Genomic DNA, 20,784 nt, shown 5'->3' on the forward strand with positions numbered 1-20,784 from the left:
GGGCATATAAGTTTTTTTTAAAGCTTTGTCATAGAAACTTGAAAAAGGGCTCATTCGATTTGAAATTCAAAGGGCTAGTGCCCTTTTTAATAGTCAAAAGTAATTTGAAGGAAACTACCCCCCCCTCCCGCTCTCATGCCCACCGTTTCCCCAAACACATCCAATCAAAATTATTAGATAACCATTTTGTTTAACGTAGTTAAAAGTTTTAGAAACTAGGTCTTTGTGGATGATAAACCCCTCAGAGCCCTCGGAGCAAGGTTTTTAAGTTATGTCCTGGGGCAAATAACGTTTTTATAGACAGTAATGTTGTAGGAACTTCAAAAAGGGTTCATTCTATTGGAAATTAGAAGGGCTTGTGCCCTTTTTAGTAGTCAAAAAAGATTGGAGGATAAATAAACCGCCTCTCACACACACCATTTCCCCAAACACATACAATCAAAATTTTTAGATAGCCATTTTGTTCGACGTAGTTAAAAATTCTGTAAATTATGTTATTGAGTCCTTTTTAATAGTCGAAAGGAATTGGAAGTCTTGACAATTTTATAGTAAAGATCGATGTGGGTACAGTGTATTATTGTTTTTTTTTTCTTTTTTAGTTTTGTTTAGACGAGGGCCCTTCGTATCGAAGGAGTTGGCTTAGGAACTTCGAAAAGGGCTCATTCGATGGAAAATAGAAAGGGCTAATGCCCTTTTTAATAGTCAAAAGTGATTGGAGGGCAACTAATCCCCCTCCCATGCCCACCCTCCCATTTGCCCATTATGTTTAAAAACCAAATGTTGCTTTGATGTTAAATCAAAAGGTACTGTGTTAATGCTAATTCCCAATAAGGCATCTCAGCAGTATCCCAAGAACGACTGAGGGTATTATGTTCAAACTTTCGGGGTTACTTCTGCTCTTAAAATCCAACCAAATCAAAATAGCGTAAGTGTAACCAAGCTATCAAAGAAAGTAAACAGATTATTTTTCTTACGAATGGTATCAAGTTTTCTATTTCAGGTCAACTAGAGGAGGGATGAACCTAAATTAAACAATACAATTTGTGTCCAGAATTTTAAAAGGGTGAATGCTGTTTAAAATTGCTGAAAATTTTTCTCCAACATACAAATAGCAGGCCAAACTATAAAGTCTTTAAAAAATGAAAAGATTTAAAGAATTGTTTTCTTTTTTCCTGAAAAGACTATATCAATATAAAACGAACAGAATTTAATTAAAAAAACTTTTTTCACAAAATAAATTCTCCAAAGAAAAGTAAAGAACTCCATTAAACCAAAAATGAGCAAAAATAAAATCAAATAATCTACCAAGCGTGAAACTACCACAAATCAGCATCGATAAATAAATGAAACCCAAAACGAACAGAAATTACAATAAATAACCGAGTCAAACTCAAAACGAGCAGACATTAACATGAGTAGAGCTCAAAACCCCTGTCTTCCCAAGGCCAGAATTAGACCCCTGCGCCGCACCGGCGGATCGACCGAACCCCGCCGACGCGAGACCCGGCTGAACGCCGCCGAAGTGTCGTATCGCCGCCGGCACGCCGCAGGCACGCCACCGCCGGCAGAGGCGGCGGTGTTTGGTCGACTTCAAATTATTTTAGCGGCAATTCTTTATTGCGTCAACCGCAAAGTTGGAGCTTTTCCTTCTCGGGTGGTTTAGTATTTCGATTTCCTGATTAGAAATCAAGCAGAGCTTGCACTATCCCCGAATTTTTGGGTATTTCCCCGAAAATCTATGCGTCATCCCGAAAAAACATTTAGTTCCTCGAGTCCCCGAAAATCACACAATCACGGTGCCACCCCTAGTGATTTATCACCAGTGACTTTCCCTGCCAAATATTACTTTGTATACCATAATTCTTCACTGATCTCTTGTTGATTAATTTTCGGCTCTTTTGTTACTTTGCATAAAAACCAGACAGATGCAATATGCTATTGCAAATATTGCAATATACACAGTTCTTCATATGTTGACAAAACAAAGTATCCTCTTTATGAAATGAATTTAAATCATTTCGAATGCAGTTTCCCAATCGCTATTTCTTACATCATTCGTAGTCAAGACTTTTATTTTCAAGTCGAATAGAATTATAGAATGCATTCACTACTATACAGCTTCAGCCTTTTGTTGGATTTTGAAATTGACAGCCGACAGATTGTTTCTACAACTGAATTGTAAGTTTGCAGATTTTTTTTTTGCTGTTTTTATATAATATTTTCTTAATGTTAAATAATAAATTATTGAACACATTATAGAAAATAGAAAATTGTTGCGGGACATTATTACCCCCCTCCCCCCACAAAAAAAAAAAAACAGCCTTTGGTTGTTAAAAAATTTAGTTAATAATAAGATGTGTACAATGTTGGGTAAATAAAGATTGAAACAGAAGTTACCACAAAAATGTTATCCATAAATAAATTGTAAATTATTGCCTATAGGGGAGGGGGAGAGGGGGCTATCATTTTAAAACGATAATACCTCATTTTTTTTTTATTGAAAGCAATGATGCAAAAAAGAAAATTATTTTTTCATTTAAATTGGGGACAGAAAAAAATGATATTGAAGTCCCTGGAAAACCATTGAACTATTTTGATAGACCCAGGCCCCCCAATTGGGACTTGTTCATTGTCTTGGGTATTTTGCGATTTCTCATAGGCTACTGGCCTTATTTGGCTTTTGTGTGCTCCCTTTTAATTCAATTCTTTGGATCTTATGGAATGCCATGGCGAATCTATCACTCAGTTTTCCAATAATTTGATGTATATCTGAATAATTTGGACATTTTTGTTGTTGTCTTTTGTACCCCTTTACTCATACCCTCAATTTTTTTTCAAGGAACACTAAGCTGTTTAACGTTATTTTGCGTGTTTGTTTCAACCATATAGTACCCTTGTTAATTATTCAGTAAATTATATTTCTAATGAAAGCTGAGACGGTATCCTATCAAGGTGGTATCCAGAGGGGGGGGGGTAGGGGGGTATTATACTTAAATGATAATAGCTCGAAATTTTATTTATTGAAAGCAGAGATCCAAAAAAATTAATTTTTTAAATTTAAAGCAGAGACGGCATTCTATCAAGGTGGTATCCAGAGGGGGGGGGGTATTGAGCTATCATATTTAAATGTTAATACGTTGATTTTTTTTTAAGCAGGGGTGCCGATAAGTTAATTGTTTTTTTTTTAAAGCAGAGACGGTATCCTACCAAGATGGTATCCAGAAAGGGGGCATAGGCAGTTATTATATTTAAGCGATAGTACCTTGATTTTTTTTATTGAAAGCAGGGATGCCAAACAGTTGAAAAGTTGACAAAATTAACAAGATTTTCGTGAGTTATACTTTATACAGCACTTGCATGGTTTTATCGTCCAAAGGGAAAGGGACATATGCGTCCAATCCGGTTTTTTTTTCCTATTGATGAAATGGGTTTACTTTGAAAACATTCATTCATATGTACCAGGCAGATTCACACTAAAACGAATTGGTGTGACGAAAGCGATGTCGACATCCCCACCTAACCTGCGCTAGAGTAACAATGGCGCCCTTGGTCCAGTGCCCAAGTTACATTAAAAGGCCAGGTCATAATAAAAGCTTTCAATTCGGGAGGTTCAAGGAGAAGTCTTTGACAGTCTTATGACCTCAGGGTACTAGATGTTGCAACGTTCTTAAGTATCTACAGTGGTTTAGAAAATTTGATCACCCCACAAATAATTAACAAAAATATACACAAATGTAAAATTTGGAATATTATAACACTTTTTTCAAAGATTTGAAGAAAAGCAAAAAAGTCTTAATACCCCTAACTACGCTTGAAAGCTATTTTAAAAAGAAACTCTTTGGAGATTTCCATGGAAATGACCATAGCAGAAGCTTTGAGCCTGGGTGGGGATCAAAGAGGAGTCTAAGTATTTTGACCACACGTGACTTATTGTTGCAACTTTCTTACATTTGGTAATTCTTGTGAGCATTTGGAAATCAAAGCTTAAACTCAATAACTGATACTAAGTGTCCTAACATTTTGCTTGGATTAAAAGTGACCAACTAGGATGAACATTTCAACATCTTCCTGGAGCTACTTCAGTCTGCATATTATTTTATTTAATTAAACCTAAATCAAACAAGCCCTTCATTTTTTTACTTTAGAATATATATAATCTGTAACTCTTCTTCAAACCCAAGAATTTATTGAGTGTTTTTTGTGTCATTGCCACTGGGGTATCGAGTGACGAAGTGCTTGTAGTGTATTTTTTCAGTGGGATGAGTCTAAATCCTTTACTTGCATTTTATAAATTAACTGATATTAGGCATTTATCAGTTTATAATTTGGAATGAATCCCCAAAAGAAAAAATGAATAATATCCAAAAGAGCAGCCAAAAGCGATAATAAGGCAGCAGTTCAGCTTTAGCCTACATGACATATTTTCTATAAAGAAGCCAAAAAAAACTTTAAAAGCATTTTTTTAAATTGTAATTAATAACCAGTTTTTAATGAGAGAAGGCTTATTAGGAATCCAAGAGCAAAAAAAAAAAAAAAAAAAAAACAAACAATATCAAAGTCGCCCATTTCAACTGTTTTAAATGTGACAAAACAGATATAGGCGAAGGACATTATGAAAAAATTAAGCTTTTAAGTTCAAAGTTATATTTAAAGTTTTTACTCAGATAACTGACGAATTTTGTGATACGGTATTTGAAGTTTTATGTGCTGCAATGCTCGATGAAAAAAAACACTAATTTTGACAATTATTTATGTTAAGAATACATAGCTAATAGATACTTCAACTACTCGTATTATGCAAGGGTTCTGAAACGCCACAGCCATTTCGTTTCTAGCAGATTTCTACTTCTCTTGATGAATAACGAAGAAGACCAGTTTCCAGCCAGCGACTTGTGAATTTTTGAACTCATGAATTGGCTCGAATCTGTTGTAAATTGAAGCTGTGATTTGAGAAAAACTGATGAAAACATTAATGTTTGCGGTCAACATTGATCGCGCCGGCGGCGCGCCGTCGACATCTTACCGGCGGCAAGCCACCGGCGTCTTACCGGCGGCGCGGCGCGGCGTGCTGTTTTTTGCCTCACCACCACCGGTCTTCCCTCATCGGCGCGGCACCGGGGTCTAGCCAGAATGTAATTTGCACTTTACTGAAAAAAATACAAACGAATCTGCATTGTCAGTTTAATATACATATACTGATATTTAGTAATCAAAATCTTAATATTATTTGATTTATTAAAGTTATAACAGTAAAAAAAATATATTTTTTCAGTAAAGTGCAAATTATGTTCTGGCCTTGGGAAGGCTGAGGGGTTTTGAGCACTACTCATGTTAATTTCTGCTCGTTTTGAGTTTGACTCGGTTATTTATTGTAATTTCTGTTCGTTTTGGGTTTCATTTATTTATCGATGCTGATTTGTGGTAGTTTCATGCTTGGTAGATTATTTGATTTTGTTTTTGCTCATTTTTGGCTTAATGGGGTTCTTTACTTTTCTTTGAAATACTTATTTTTTGGAAAAAGTTTTTTGGATTAATATATATAAAATTCAGAGCTAAATTACCTTAGAATGTCTCAACTAAGCCAAACATGAGGAACAATGATCTGAGTAGACCCCGGCACCGCGCTGATGAGGGAAGACCGGCGGTGGTGGGGCTAAAAACAGAAGTGGTGGAGCACCGCCGGTAAGATGTCGGTGGCGCGCCGCTCGCGCGATCAATGTTGACCGCAGACATTATTGTTTTCATCAGTCTTTCTCAAATCACAGCTTAAATTTACAAATTTAATTTCTCTACTCATTGACAGTACATTTTCATAGGATACTCCACCTAGTAGCTACTGGTAGCAACCAAACTGTTATATTCTTTTTAAAGTCTCTCACCTCCCTTCACATTCCCTTTTGTATTTTTTCAAAGCAGTCATATAATGTTCTATGAGATACGTCTCTGCTTTATATTAAAAAAAATAATTATTTTTTCGGCATCCTTTTGATAAAACTAATTCAAGATATTATCATTTAAATATAATACCTCCCTAACCTGCCCCCTCTGGATACCACCTTGATAGAATACAGTCTCTACTTTGAATTAAAAAAGAAATAACTTGTTGGCATCTCTGCTTTCAATAAAAAAATTCAAGGTACTATCACTTAAATATAATAACTTCCTTTAACCCTCTCCCCCCTCTGGACACCATCTTGATAGAATACCGTCTCTGCTTTAAATTAGAAAAATAATTAACTTATTGGCATCCCTGTTTTCAAAAAAAATCGAGGTATTATGATTTGAATATGATAGCTTCCTACCCCCCCCCTCTGGATACCACCAAGATAGTATACCGTATCTGCTTTAAATTAAAAAAAAAACAAGTTTTTGGCATCTCTGCTTTCAATAAAAAAAATCAAGACATTATCATTTAAATATAATACCTCCCTACCCCCCCCCCCTCTGGATACCACCATCATAGGATACCGTATCTTCTTTATATGAAAAAAAATAACTTTTTGGCATACCTGCTTTCAATAAAAAATCGAGATATTATCATTTAAATGTAATACCTCCCTACCCCCCCCTCTGGATGCCACCTTGATAGGATACCGTCTCAGCTTTACATTAAAAAATTAATTTATTTAATAATTAACTATGTGACTGACTATATGCTTCCAACAAACACGACGAATAACTTTAAACAGCTTAGTGTTCCTTGAAAAAAAAATTGAGGGTATGAGTAAAGGGGTACAATGACAACAACAAAAATGTCGAAACTATTCAGATATACCTCAAATATCTGAGTCGTAGATTCGCCGTGGCATTCAATAAGATCCAATAAATCTAATTAAAAGGGAGCACACACAAAACCCAAATTAGGCCAGTAGCCTGTGAGAAATTACAAAATACCCAAGATAACGAACAAGTCCCAATGGAGGGCCCTGGGTCTATAAAAATATTTCAATGGTTTCCAAGGGAATTTGATATCATTGTCTTCTGTCTCCACTTTAAATAAAAAAATAATTATCTTTCTGGCATCCCTACTTTCGATTAAAAAAAAATGAGGTATTATCAATTGAAAATGATACCCCCATATCCCCACCTATAGGCAATAATTTACAATTTTCTTATGAATCACATTTTTGGGGTAACTTCCGTTTCAATCTTTAATTCCCCAAGCTTGTACATATCTTAGTCTATAGCTAAAATTTGTCCCGATAGAAGGTTTTTTTTTTTGGGGGGGGGGGGTAAAAATTTTCCAGAAAGAAGATTCTATTTTCTTTAATCTATCAGGCGTTTAAAAATTGTGTATTAAACATCAAGAAAATCTTATCTAAAAACAGCGAAAGAAAACAAAATTCTGCAAACTTACAATTAAGCTGTAGAAACAATCTGTTGACTATCAATTTCAAAATCCAACTGAAGCTGTATAGTAGTGAATGCGTTCTATTCAACTTAAAAATAAAATTCTTGACTAGAAATCATATAAGAAATACCAATTGGGAAACTGTATTCGAAATGGTTTAATCTCATTTCATAACGATGATACTTTTTTTGTCAACATATGAAGAACTGTGTATATTCCAATTGCATCTGTCTGGTTCTTATGCAAAGTAACAAAAGAGACGAAAATTAACGAAAAAGAGAGTAGTGAAGAATTATAGTATGCAAAGTAATATTTGGCAGGGAAAGTCACTGGTGATAAATCGCTAAGGGTGGCATCGTGATTGGGTGATTTTCGGGGATTCGGGGAACCAAATTTTTTTCGGGGTGACGCATAGATTTTCGAGGAAATATCCGAAAATTCGGGGATAGTGCAAGCCCTGCTTGATTTCTAATCAGGAAAATAGAAATATTAAACCACACGAGAAAGAAAAGCTCTGACTTTTCGGTGGGGGATATATATATATATATATATATATATATATATATATATATATATATATATATATATATATATATATATATATATATATATATATATATATATATATATATATATATATATATATATATATATATATATATATATATGTATATGTATATCTATACTGTGAACAGAACGAATACAAAATCTGTCTAGGCATGTAAAGGCATAACCGAAAAATGATCTTACTTCTCATTAAAATACTAAAATGATTTTCCAGGGCAGACAAAATTAAATAAAACCATCTGTCAACTGAAGCCATTCAAAATTCTCTCATCTGGATGAAAAACACTCCGTTTTCAACAGTACATGTTTAGCAAGGCAGGAAAAGGTGCAAAAAACTCATAGTATTTTACTTAGTTAAAACATGCTCCGAGGTTTTGTCTTTTATAAACAATTAATTAAAAAAACTTTTTCCACAAATTAAGTTTTTCCAAGAAAAGTAAAGAGCTCCGTTAAACGAAAAAAGAGCAAAAATAAAATCAAATAACCTACCAAGTGTTAAACTACCACAAAACAGCATCGATAAATAAATTGTATACTAAATGATAATAAATGACAAATAGTATTTTTTTTTTTCCAGTAAAGTACAAATTATGTTCTGGCCTTGGGAAGGCATAGGGCTTTTGAGCCCTACTCATGTCAATTTCTGCTCGTTTTGAGTTTGACTCGGTTAGTTACTGTAATTTCTGTTCGTTTTGAGTTTCATTTATTGGTCGATGCTGATTTGTGGTTGTTTCACGCTTGGTAGATTATTTAATTTTATTTTTACTTATTTTTGGTTTAATGGAGTTCTTTACTTTTCTTTGAAAAACTTAATTTGTGGAAAAAGTTTTTTTAATTAATTTCTGTTCGTTTTGTATTGACATAGTCTTTTCAGGGAAAAAGAAAATAATTCTTTAAATCTTTACGTTTTTTTAAGACTGTATAGTTTAGCCTGCTCTTTGAATGAATGAATGATTTTTATTACCCATCTTTAACAATACAAAAAAAGTAAAAATGGAGTAGAGAGAAAATGAAAAGAAAACAACAACACATCAAACAAACGAGCAACTTAAATTAATACTTCAAAAACCAATGGCGAAACTATTTACATAAAAAGACAACCATTACACTGTACTAACTATAGCTTCAAACATACTATGCGTTGGGCCTAAAGATTTCAGGAACTTTTCCCTCCTGGTCACGATCACGACGAAGGGGTCATCGAGTGCGTAACGTGCTGAAATCTGGCGGTTTCTTTGCCAGGGGGGAAGGCTAAGCAGATATTTTGCAAACTTATAGAACACTGTACGGATTGTTTTTTTTATCATCAACAGTGAACAAAGACCAGAAAGGTGACAAAGCTAAGACATGAGGGGTGGCAAAGGAATTGAAGATCCGTGCTAGAATGCGGCGGTTATATAGGCGTTTGCATGATAAAATCATCCCATACGCTTTTTGGACTTTCTGTTTGAGAACATTTATTAGACAGGACCGGGTAGCATGATATTTGTATGATGGAGAAAAATTTGGACACAAATAGTAGTATTTAATTTAGTTTCATACCTCCTCTAGTTGACCTGAAATAGAAAACTTGATACCATTCGCAAAAAATATCTGTTTACTTTCTTTGGCAGCCTGGAGAAACACTTACGCTATTCTGATTTGGTTAAATTTTAAGAGTAGAAGTAGCCCCGAAAGTTTAAACATTATATACCCTCAGCCGTTCTTTGGATACCGCTGAGATGCCTTATTGGGAAATAGCATTAACACAGTGCATTTCGATTTAATCTTAAGGCAACATATAGTTTTTAAACATAATGGGCAAATGGGAGGGTGGGTGTGGGAGTGGGACTAGTTGCAATTTCGACTATTAAAAAGGGCATAAGCCCTTTCTATTTTCAATCCAATGAGCCCTTTTCGAAGTTCCTAAGATAACTCCTTCGATATAAAGTGCCCTGGTCTAAACAAAAAAAAGACAAAAATAATAAGACATTGTACCCAAATCGATCTTTACTATAAAAAAGTCAAGCCTTCCAATAATTTTCGACTATTAAAAGAGGCACTAGCCCTTTCAATTTCCAATCGAATGAGCCCTTTCTGAAGTTTCTACGACAACGCCTTCTAGAAAAGCCTTATATGCCCCAGGGTATAACTTACAACCGTTGACCTGAGGGCTGTGAGGGGGTTGCATAGTTTCCGGACAATTCATCTACGTTGAACAAAATGGCTATCTCAAAATTTTAGTTGGATGTGTTTGGGGAAATGGTGGGCGTGAGAGGGGGGTTACTCACCAACCAGTCACTTTCGACTATCAAAAAGAGCACAAGCCGTTTTAACTACCAATCGAATGATTCCTTTTTGAAAATTCTACGACCACTCTTTCTATAAAAAAAACCTTATATGCCCCCAGGGCATAACTTACCACCCTTGCCCTGAGGGCTGCGGGGGGAGTGTAATCCTCAAAAACATAATTTCTAGACTTTTTAACTACGTTGAAAAAAATGGCTATCTCAAAATTTTGATTGGATGTGTTTGGGGAAATGGTGGGTGTGAGAGCCTTATATGCCCCCAAGACATAACTTACAACCCTTGCCCCGAGGGATCTGAGGGGGTTATCATCCTCAAAGACTTAATTTCTAAAATTTTTAACTGCGTTGAACAAAATGGCTATCAAAATATTTTGATTGGATGCGTTTGGGGAAAAGGTGGGCGTCAGAGGGGGGTTAGTTGCCCTCAAATCACTTTCGACTATTAAAAAGGGCCCCAGCCCTTGGAATGTCCAATCAAATGAGCCCTTTTTGAAGTTTCTACGACAACACTTTCTATGAAAAACCTTATATGCCCCCAGGGCTTAACTTACAACCCTTATACTGAGGGCTGCGTGGCGAGTTTCATCCTTCTAGATATAATTTCCGGACCTTTCAACTGCTTTGAACAAAATGGCTATCTAAAATTTTTTATTGGATGTGTTTGGATAAATGGTGGGCGTGGAAGGGGTGTTAGTTGCCTGTCAATCACTTTCAACCATTAAAAAGGGCACTAGCCATTTCGATTTCCAATCGAATGAGCCCTTTTTGAAGTTTCTATGGCAACACTTTTTAAAAAAAAAACCTTAAATGCCCCCAGGGCATAACTTACAACTTTTGCCCTGAGGGCTGTGGGTCGGTTGTCATCCTCAAAGACCTAATTTCTAGAACTTTCAACTACTTTGAAAAAAATGGCTATCTCAAAATTTTGATTGGAAGTGTTTGGGGAAATGGTGGGCGTGGAAGGGGTGTTAGTTTCCTTCCTATCACTTTCGACTATTAAAAAGGGCACTAGCCTTTTCAATTTCCAATCAAATGAGCCCTTTTTGAAGTTTCTATGAAAATGCTTTCTATAAAAACCTTATATGCCCCCAGGTCACCACTTACAACCCTTACCCTGAGGGCTGTGGGGGGCGGGGGTTGTCATCCTCAAAGGCCTAATTTCCAGAACTTAAAACTACGCTGAAAAAAATGGTTATCTCAAAATTTTGATTGGATGTGTTTGTGGAAAAGGTGGGCGTGAGAGGGGGGCTAGTTACCCTCTAATCACTTTTGACTATTAAAAAGGGCACTGGTCCTTTGAATTTCCAATCGAATGAGTCTTTTTTGAAATTTCTACGACAACGCTTTCTATAAAAATCTTATATGCCCCCAGGGCATAACTTACAACCCTTGCAATGAGGGCTGTGGAAGAGGGTCCTCCTCAAGAACATAATTTCTATCTGGCTACTATTCGCTACTACTTCGGCTACTATTTCGAGCGGCTACTAGTCGCTCTTGACCTTGCTTTAGTGGATCTTGTCCTTGGCACCACAAGATTTTTAATCGGTTTGCTTGGAGGCCTAAATTGAGTCATCTCCCTTCCAATACCTTCTGAATTTTTTTTAGCACAAATGCTAGTATTTTGCTCACTGTATGGCTAAAAATTATACAACGATTTTGATTCTGTATTTCTGCATGACCAGAAGACCAAAGTCGGTCCACAGTTCTTCCAATTCTCCTCATCCCTCCCATCTTAATTTTTTTCTTTTTACCGGAAAGGTAGGCATATTGTGCTTCGTTTAAGTCAAAAATGTGTAATGACTTTCAATGTGCATGAAAAAAAAAAACACATTGTCAGCCCATGACCTTTCCAAAAATCCTCCCTCTCTTTCCACCAGCTTTTTAAGATAAAGGTAGACATGTTGCGTCTTATTTGAAGCTGAATCATGCAAGGATTTTCAATATGTCTTGACGATGGCATAAAGTGGACCTTGACTTCCTTCAACACCCACTCTTTGGTTCTTGCAAAACAAACCTTTTAACTGGACGGACGGTACCTTTTTCAAACTAAAATTGTTCTATCGAACCAAGGATTCTCTATCTGTTTGATCAGAGAACCAAGTGGGATAGTTGTCCTTTCAAGATCCCCACCACTGCCACCTCCAAAAGTAAAAAAAAGTAAGCATATTGTAACTTTTTTAAATAGAAAACATGCAATGCTTTTCAATCTGCGTAATTTGAGGAAAAAATTAGGTTACAACCCTCGAATACCCCTTTGACTCTCACCACTTTTTTCAAGAATCTTAAAATGTTCGCATTGGAATAAGGCACCTGTTCCGCCTTGTTTAAAGAAGAATTATACAAAAGTTCTCGAGTCTGCAAGATTGAAGCCACACAAACTGTTTTGAGGCAAATTATTAGAGCATCAGCTTTGTACATGAGGTGCATTTAAAAACAAAAAAAGTTGGGGAGGGGTAAGGAAACGAAAACACAATTATTTTTAAAATACAGGGAATTTTGAGATGATCTTTAAGAAACGTGCCATCATTTTTTAAAGAAAAAGAATAAGAAACGAGTTTATTTTTCAGAAATACCAAATTTGAGTTTTTGACGGGTTCAGAACTATAAATCGAGGTGTTGCTTCAGCAACTTTTGTTGGATAAGTTAAACAAAGGTTGCTGAACGCTTCAAATTACCCCAGCAATGCAAAAACCAAACGCAGAGACTGAAATTATCATAGACACCACAACAATACCAAAGATATACTTGCGGAAACAGAAATTCCTGACGATCTTAAACTAAACAGCACAAAAAAGAGAATGAAACCTTAGTACTCAGTGGAAGAATGGAAACAACCCTATTTATACCACCACATTTGATTGAAATTTAACAACAAGTGTGAAATACGTACATGTCCCCTTCTGTTAATCCTGCTTTAATCCTGGTTTAATCCCTCAAGACCATTTCCTGACGAATCCCAGGACGATCAGGAGCCGGAAAAGTTACAAAACGTCTGTACTTATGAACCGAGTTAAAGGGGAAGTAGAGATAGGTTCCCAAGGTTTTGCTTCACGTGCTGCAAATATACAGACCAAAGAGTAGTCAGATTCTTTTATTCAGACACTCAAATTTTCAAACACCAACTTTATCATTAACATTAATTTCTTTTTTGTTAAGATTTCATTTGCTTATTCATCGAAATTCCTTTGTGTTTTAAATTGAACGTACTTTTTGTTGTATTCTATGTCTCGTTTCAGGTTTTAATATCCTTCGTAAGAATTAGAGGGAGTATCCGGGTAGTATACTTTATTTTTGTATAATAATCGATAAAATTATGTTAGATAGTCTTATAACTAGAGATAATAACGAGAAATTCTCACTCTAAGCCAACTGGTGAGCGTTTTGGAGCACCATTGGATTGCTATGAATAGCAGACTTCAAACTAAAGGTTGACAAAATGATGCCACAACGCACCTCGTCACACCACGCGTGGCAGACCTCTGCCATGCTTGGATCGCACCCCCTGACGTAAAAAAATGAAATTTGGTGACCCCTATAATATTCTGTTCTTGTCCTAATCATCAACGGTTTTTCCAACCACTTAAAAATTAAATATTTTTTGATAAATGTATGAGTGTCAGCAAAAAAAATCTTTTTTATTCCCTAGTTCCTTTTCGAAAAAGTGCTAAGAGATGTTCTTTGACTGTGGGTATGCCAATATTTGAACTTTAGTTAAGTACATTTTAATGCTAAAGCCGTGAAAGAATTACCACCACAGCAAATAACAGCCAAAAAGGGTAGGCTACACCAACTAGTTAAAAAAAGGTGCGCTTTATTGTCACGCCAATTATTTTTGTTTTAAAATGACAACGGGGGCTCTTACAAGTCCTTCTATTTTTGTTTTTGTTCTTTTAATGATATCTTGAGCTTCGTATTTCTGTCACCGATCTGTCAGGCAAAGAGCTCTGGATCCAAGTTTTTAACATCGCTTTACCTGAGTTCTTTAAAGAATTATTGCTATCATAAATTGCGAAGGAAGGAAATTATCTTTAGATATTTACACAAACGGTTTAAAGAAAATTCCTGATAAAATACCGCTGGTATTTTAAAGTATGACAACATGTGCACACAATTTTTAAAGCTGTTCCAAGGTACAAATATATAGTCTAATAGAGCTGCGAATGTTATTGGAGTTCCATGGGATAACGCCTACATCACTTCTATAAAAATGCCAAATAATCCTAATTATAAAAACAAGAGAAATGCGCCCCAAAAAAATTGATTTACTACTTGGATTGCGCCGTTTCCGGAAGGAAAAAACAATAAACAAAATAATAAAACTTTTGAATGTAAAGACTAGTAGTAGCCGTTGAAATTACCGGCAGCACTAAGAACAAATAGAAAAAGAATAAGTAAAAAGCAAAAGTAAAAAGAATTTAATAAAGTGGAAGAAAATGGTCAACGACAACAATCATGCGAATAATAGAACTTCTTAACGCTAAGTTTTAAACGTGATGGAACAGGAATAAATGTCATTGACAAATACAAAGTGGGGATTATCGAGGTACTTGTCAATTAGCCGGAACCCACGCGAGAAGTCAAGTTTGGTTAATGCTAATGAAATGAAACAAAATATGATGAAAATATAATAGTTTAGAAACAAAATTTGGGCTATATATTTGCACATTAGGGAGATGGAGGGGGGAGGGGTAAAGCATAGCATATATTACATATATAACCTAACCTAACTTATTTACCTTTTTTCCCCCTAAACCCCTAAAAAACAAAGTTTGAATATTGTAAACGCAATGACAAACCACGGTTTACAATCCAATTTTCTATTGAAAGCCTCGTTTGACTAGTTTCTTAAGTAACTTCCATATACAATATATCGCGTGGGTTCCGGCGAATTGACAAGTACCTTTATCGAATGTCGATATTCTTCTTGTTTTAATTCCCCCTTAAATTTTGAATCTAGCTATAGTTACTCTTCAAACCAAACTTCTAATCCGCAATATACATTAACCATATGTAGGCCCTAATGAAACTGAATACCAAATTCATAACTAAAAAAATGTGGCACACTCAGTTTTAAATTGACTACAGAAAACAAAGAAAAGAAAAGCAAACAAAAAAGCTTCTTTAACCAGAACAAGAGCTATGTGGTTTCAGACTTCAGACTTTACTCTTTTACAAAAGATACTCAGAACTACGAAAGAACTCAGGGAAAAATACACCGTTCGGCCAAGGTCCAGTCTTGAACCTTACATTGCTTTAGCTTAGAAAAATACAATCAGTTAGCAGCATTCAAAGAAGCAACAACGCATCAGTCACAACGATAAAAACCATACATACTAAACTACAGAAGACTCTCCTGACAAAAGACATTTCTGTATTCAAGTTAAAAGACGGAAATGAAACTACTACTGCTACCACTAACAACTCACCACATCACCAAATCACCTGAGGCCCTCTGCCTCCATCCCCAAAATTCAAAGCCTCCCTATTTATATCCTCCCAGGAAAATCCTATTTCCCTGAAATTTTTCTTTACGACATCCTCCTTCCCAAACCGTGGACAACCTGCTTTCCATTTAGCCCTAGACGGTTGGCAAAAAAGGACAATCTTTGCCAATGTGTCATCCCTCATCTGCAGAAAGTACCCTAGCCATCTCAACCTTTCTCTCATTATACCCCTAGAAAGTGGATTGAATCAAAACCTTTCGTACAGCTTACTGTTTGAAATACGTTCAGTCAGTTGGGTACCCAAAATGATCGTTAGGCAATTTCTCTGGAAAACATCTAGAAACTCCTCTTCCGTTTTTCGGAGCGCCCACGCTTCACATCCATGGATTCTTTATTTTTTTGTGGTATTTTTTTCTTAACCAGAACAGCTTAATGTCTTAAAGACAAAAAGCTCCTTGCTGTGGCGCAATGCACTTCCATGAACCACTAGCAAATGGCTTAGTGCAGAAGAAGTCAGATAATAATGATAGTTTGCAGATCGTTGAATAGATAAAAATTTTGTAAGCACTTTGTGCAGCATCATTCACAATTTTAAGACAAAAGAGGAAGCTCTCAGCTCATGCAGGGTTTACGTCAACAAATTTTCATTTTCTATATGATTCCTTCGCGCAATGTTTATAAGAAAATAAAGCTTTAACAACTCTATTTTGCTCTATTTTTAAAGAACAATGTGGTTTTCAATGTTAGCCATTCCGGACTTTAGGGGACAAGAGTTGCACTTGTTAGCCACTTTCATAATGACTGTCTTAATCAGAAATCTGGTTGTTGAAAATATTTATCAAAATGTTTCTTCTGGCGATCAGTAGCCTCGTGGAAGAGTTTCCCTAAAGAAGTTACCTAATGTTCTTTAAGAAAAGTTCAACTGCTCGGATTGCAAATAAAGATCCGCTCCATAATTTCCTACAGATTGTGTACATTGCTCCCTTTCTATGAATTTTTAATAAGTTCACAAATTCTATGTGTAATGTATACGTGTGTGCTAGGCAGAATGTAGTCTTTCCCCCTAAGAGGTGCTTTGTTCACCATTGGCATCAAGCTCTAAGACAACCAAGACCGTTACTCATAAACTTGTTTGGTTAGATAAGTTTAATTTTCTGCCATGTTTTTGCACTAATAAAAACTTTAGAAGCAATTTCTACGTTTGTAAACATTCTAAATAAAAACATTTTAAACCAGTTTTGCACAGTATTCGATTTTTCATTTCAAGTGAGAGTTTAACTCGTGCTAAATTTTTAAATCCATTTTTCAAGCAATTAGGCTGATCTAAGCAATTATGTTATTCTTTTTCTAAGTTTTAAAACAGTTTCCATGTTCTACGCATAAGCACACAAGGAAAATACCAGACACATAAACAAAACTAAAGGTAGAAAGTTATTGAATGCGTCTAAACAAAGACGCACAAACACAATTCAGAAATTTTCTACGAAGTTGCAATGAAGCCAAAGCAGACCCAGAAAGACAGAACAAAGAAAATTACTTTCAACTGGCCGGGAAAGAATGTTTTCAGCCTGGATAGTTAATAAGTTCTGGGATTTGAACAGGTTTGATTAAATGCATTAACAGCGAAGTAAAACTGGCTATTGCATGACTTGTAACATTTTCTTAATTAACTAAGCTATGTTTTTTTCCTTTTTTTTTTTTCGATCGTTTTATTTCCAAAGTAAGAAGAATAAGCTACGTTATTATGTTGGGCTTACTGTTTTACGTGTGTTTAGCACGCAACTTACTTGAAATAATAAGACTACTTATAACAATAAAGAAATTATTATGAATAATAATAAAAATAATGAGATTGATTAAAAATGCAAGTATAGGAGATTTAAGATCATCCATTTTCAACATTTTAATTTTCTCGTCAAGTTTTGTGCCACTGAGATAGTCGGACCTCATTAGTTGCTTTTCCGCTGTGCTTTAATTGGAATCTTCCCACGGGCATGAAGATCTGCCAGCACTATCGCTATACTAAAATCAGATAGTGATCCAAAGAGCAGGGATCCAGAGTGAATACAGGCAGGCCCATGAGCCTACTCTTCTGCATTGGGGAAGCCAATGATAGTGTTTCAACTTATAAGCTGCTTCTATACGATTTTCTAGAGTCGAACAACCTTTTAGGTCATCATCAATATAGATTACATTGACGAAGCTCTACGCTTGATTTACTTGTAGTTCAGCTGCCAGCTGCCGGCACAGTAGCTCAGCTCAGCATCCGGAGCTGAGCAAATTATTGGCAAAGCGAAACGACGTCAGGCTAATGTCACGCATAATCGCTAAATCCTGTAAAGTAAGGAATCGTGCAGCAAAAAAAAAAAAAAGATTTAAAAAGAAATCCATGCACATTCTGCCTTAGGTCTTGTAAATTCATTATAATCTTTCTGTTTCACGCTCATTGCGAGTCGCCCTTAACATGCTCATTTCCTGCGAACATTCAGTGAAAGCAGGTTTATTCAGGGTAGCACTACACGTTTTACACTTTCTCTTGCCTACATCAATGACAAACAGAGATAACCTCACTGGGCCAGCATCACTTTGCCAATGATATCAGGACATAAACAGCCGTCCAAGAACACGAAGATCCAGCTCAAGCCTCAGATTTGTCTTTCGAAGAACAATTTCAAGAATCTTTTTTGGCGATATACTTTTAAAAAAGATAATAGGGACTTCAGAACATACAGTAAGTAGAACTAAAGTCATATGGTCAGACAAACAGTTTTTGGTAACTAACTGAAAGTAAGTCTTGCTAATAGTAACCAAAATTGTAAGAAAGGAGTTTTTTATAACAGTATATACATTAAAGAATCAAATTATTACGATGATCTTAAATATGTAATAATCATTAAATCGAAGGTTACACGCCAAAAGTTAGAACTCGGGGAAAATTTACCTGACTTTTCAAAAGGGGTAAAACACCCCCCAAAAGGACAAGTGATTTATATGAAAAATAAACCATCAACAGTCATCATATCAAAGAGCTCTATTATAGATATTTTAAAATCTCATCTACAAAATGCGAAATTTTGCATTTTTCACGAGAAGAATGATCACAGGGCGATGTTAATTTGTTTTTATTTTGTTCTTGAAGGGGGATCGTATAAAACCGTAAAAAATTGATCGTGTATAAACCAAAAAAACTTGAAAATAAAGAGAGAAGGCTGATTCGAGCGGAAATTCACAGTTCCTTTCCCCTTTTTAGCATCCAAAAAATATTTTGCCATACTAAAGCGGAATTTTCCGACGTTTTTCAGTGTAAAACAAAATCCGAGGTAAATCAGTTCCAAAAAGAAAAAAAAAATCAAGTTCCAGCCTTTATCTACTACGCCACACGAGGAATACGTCGTACAGTTTTGGGTAACCAGCAAATGGTAGAAGGTTCGCGTATTTAGCCTGATGTATCGACCATGCTGAATAAGGAAACCAGTGTTATATATCAACAAGTGGTGTGAAACTCACCCATTTCTTGAAGTTACCTAAAAATTCATCTAAACTGACCAACATTCTTTTCAATCAATACAATAATTCAATTCATCCATAATCATCCAACTATTGCTCGAATCAAATGAAAGTAAATAATGGTCAACATTTTCCCCCTAAAATTGATTTATCCTTTGAGGTTAAGTTGTAGCCTCTATAAATCGACAGAAAAGATAACTCAAATTATTGAGTTTCTGGAATAATCTTTACCTATTTATAGTTTGCCTACACAAGGTGTTAATGTATTCTGTACTGAATGTATCGTTCTAGACTCTCTCTAGCCATCTTAGTTTTTGAACTATTAGCGAGGAAGGCGAATAACTCTTTTACAAGCTCTGGTAGCATAGGGATCTATCCAACACAAATGCACCCTCCTTAATAGCTCTCCGTGACTTAACTGAATAGAAAAACTCTGGTAAAGCAATGAAATCTAATGAGGGCCGTGCTGGTTCTACTTTAGTGGAGCTTGATGAAGGAGATACACTTGCTGGCTGTAAAGTAAATTTCTAGTTGGTATCACTTGTTTAATTTGGCTGTAAATGTTAACAATCTCTTGAACCCATTCAGAGGCAATCTGTTTACACGTTAGTCCTCAAGGCCATATTTGTTCTGTACTGGGAAGCTGTCACAGATTTGTGCGCTGGATCAGACAGTTTATTTTGCGTTGCTATTTTTGGATAAATTGGAGACTTGCTGCAGAGCTTGAAAAATACTCCCATTGATGAGCACCTTCTCGTGTAGAAGAAACCATTCTGAATAGTATTGAAAAATGTTTGAGAATTCCTTTGCATCCCCAAACGCCCATAAGTTCTGGAAACAGCACAAAGAAATGATACTAATTTTGTGGCAGTTTTATATAGTGAAATATTTGATGACTGCGATATTCGCATTGCACGAGTAAGACAAACTTTTTCTTAGCCCCAGGTTATCCTAAGTGGTACATTAGGCATTCTTTAATGGATTGTTCAATGTAAGTGTTCAATGGAGGCAGAGTGCCAATGTAATCCATTATCATTTTGGATTCAAAGACGGAGGAGGAAGCGTTAGGGATTTTGTTCCTCAGTCTTAGCTGTATTCTTTGAGATGCTACATGTTACACCTAAGAGTGTGTTTGACACCACGAAGATCACCCTTCCTTCATTATGTAGCTCATAGCTGTTGATAAAGCAGAGTCTAATTCTGAAATCTAGGCTAAATCCCTTTCGATTCGGTGATGAGATTGCTGGCGGTCTTCTCGATACACGAGCTATTGGAAACGGAGTGATTTGAACGCTAACTGTAGAGGGATAAAGCTGCTTTTGGCAAAATAAAGGCCATGACTGGTGAGTAGAAGAAGGAGAAAAAGGAAACCCAGATTTTTAGAGCCTTAAACAGTCTTTCGAATACTAAATTCAAACTGCCAAGAGGCTATTGGTGATGATATTGGATGCCAAAGGATACTACTACTACTATCAACTCACCGCAGCACCAACCTGCCTGAGGCCAACACAGCTACACACGCTCCTCCTCAATCCCAATCTATTCAAAGCCTCCCTTTTTACAACCGCCCACAAAGTTCCCATTTCCTTATAAATCTTTCTTGATGACGTCCTCCCACCCCAGACGA

At 35.9% G+C, this 20,784-nt stretch overlaps 1 protein-coding gene across 7 annotated transcripts in view; it reads right to left on the reverse strand.

The window, feature by feature from the left end:
• The window catches only part of LOC148950360 (uncharacterized), a 369,985-nt gene that overhangs the window by 341,425 nt on the left and 7,776 nt on the right, over positions 1–20,784 (reverse strand). Inside the window, exon 2 of one of the 7 annotated variants that reach the window (XM_089092347.1) lies at positions 13,097–13,261. The exons of the other annotated variants lie outside the window; for them this stretch is intronic. The gene's annotated coding sequence lies outside the window, so the exon portion shown is untranslated. The remainder of the gene's footprint in view (positions 1–13,096; positions 13,262–20,784) is intronic. 7 annotated transcript variants of the gene reach the window in all.

This window comes from Artemia sp. Qi Xiang Cuo, chromosome 7 (genome assembly GCF_049724085.1).
Source record: "Artemia sp. Qi Xiang Cuo chromosome 7, ASM4972408v1, whole genome shotgun sequence".
NCBI classification, from domain to species: Eukaryota; Metazoa; Arthropoda; class Branchiopoda; order Anostraca; family Artemiidae; genus Artemia; species Artemia sp. Qi Xiang Cuo.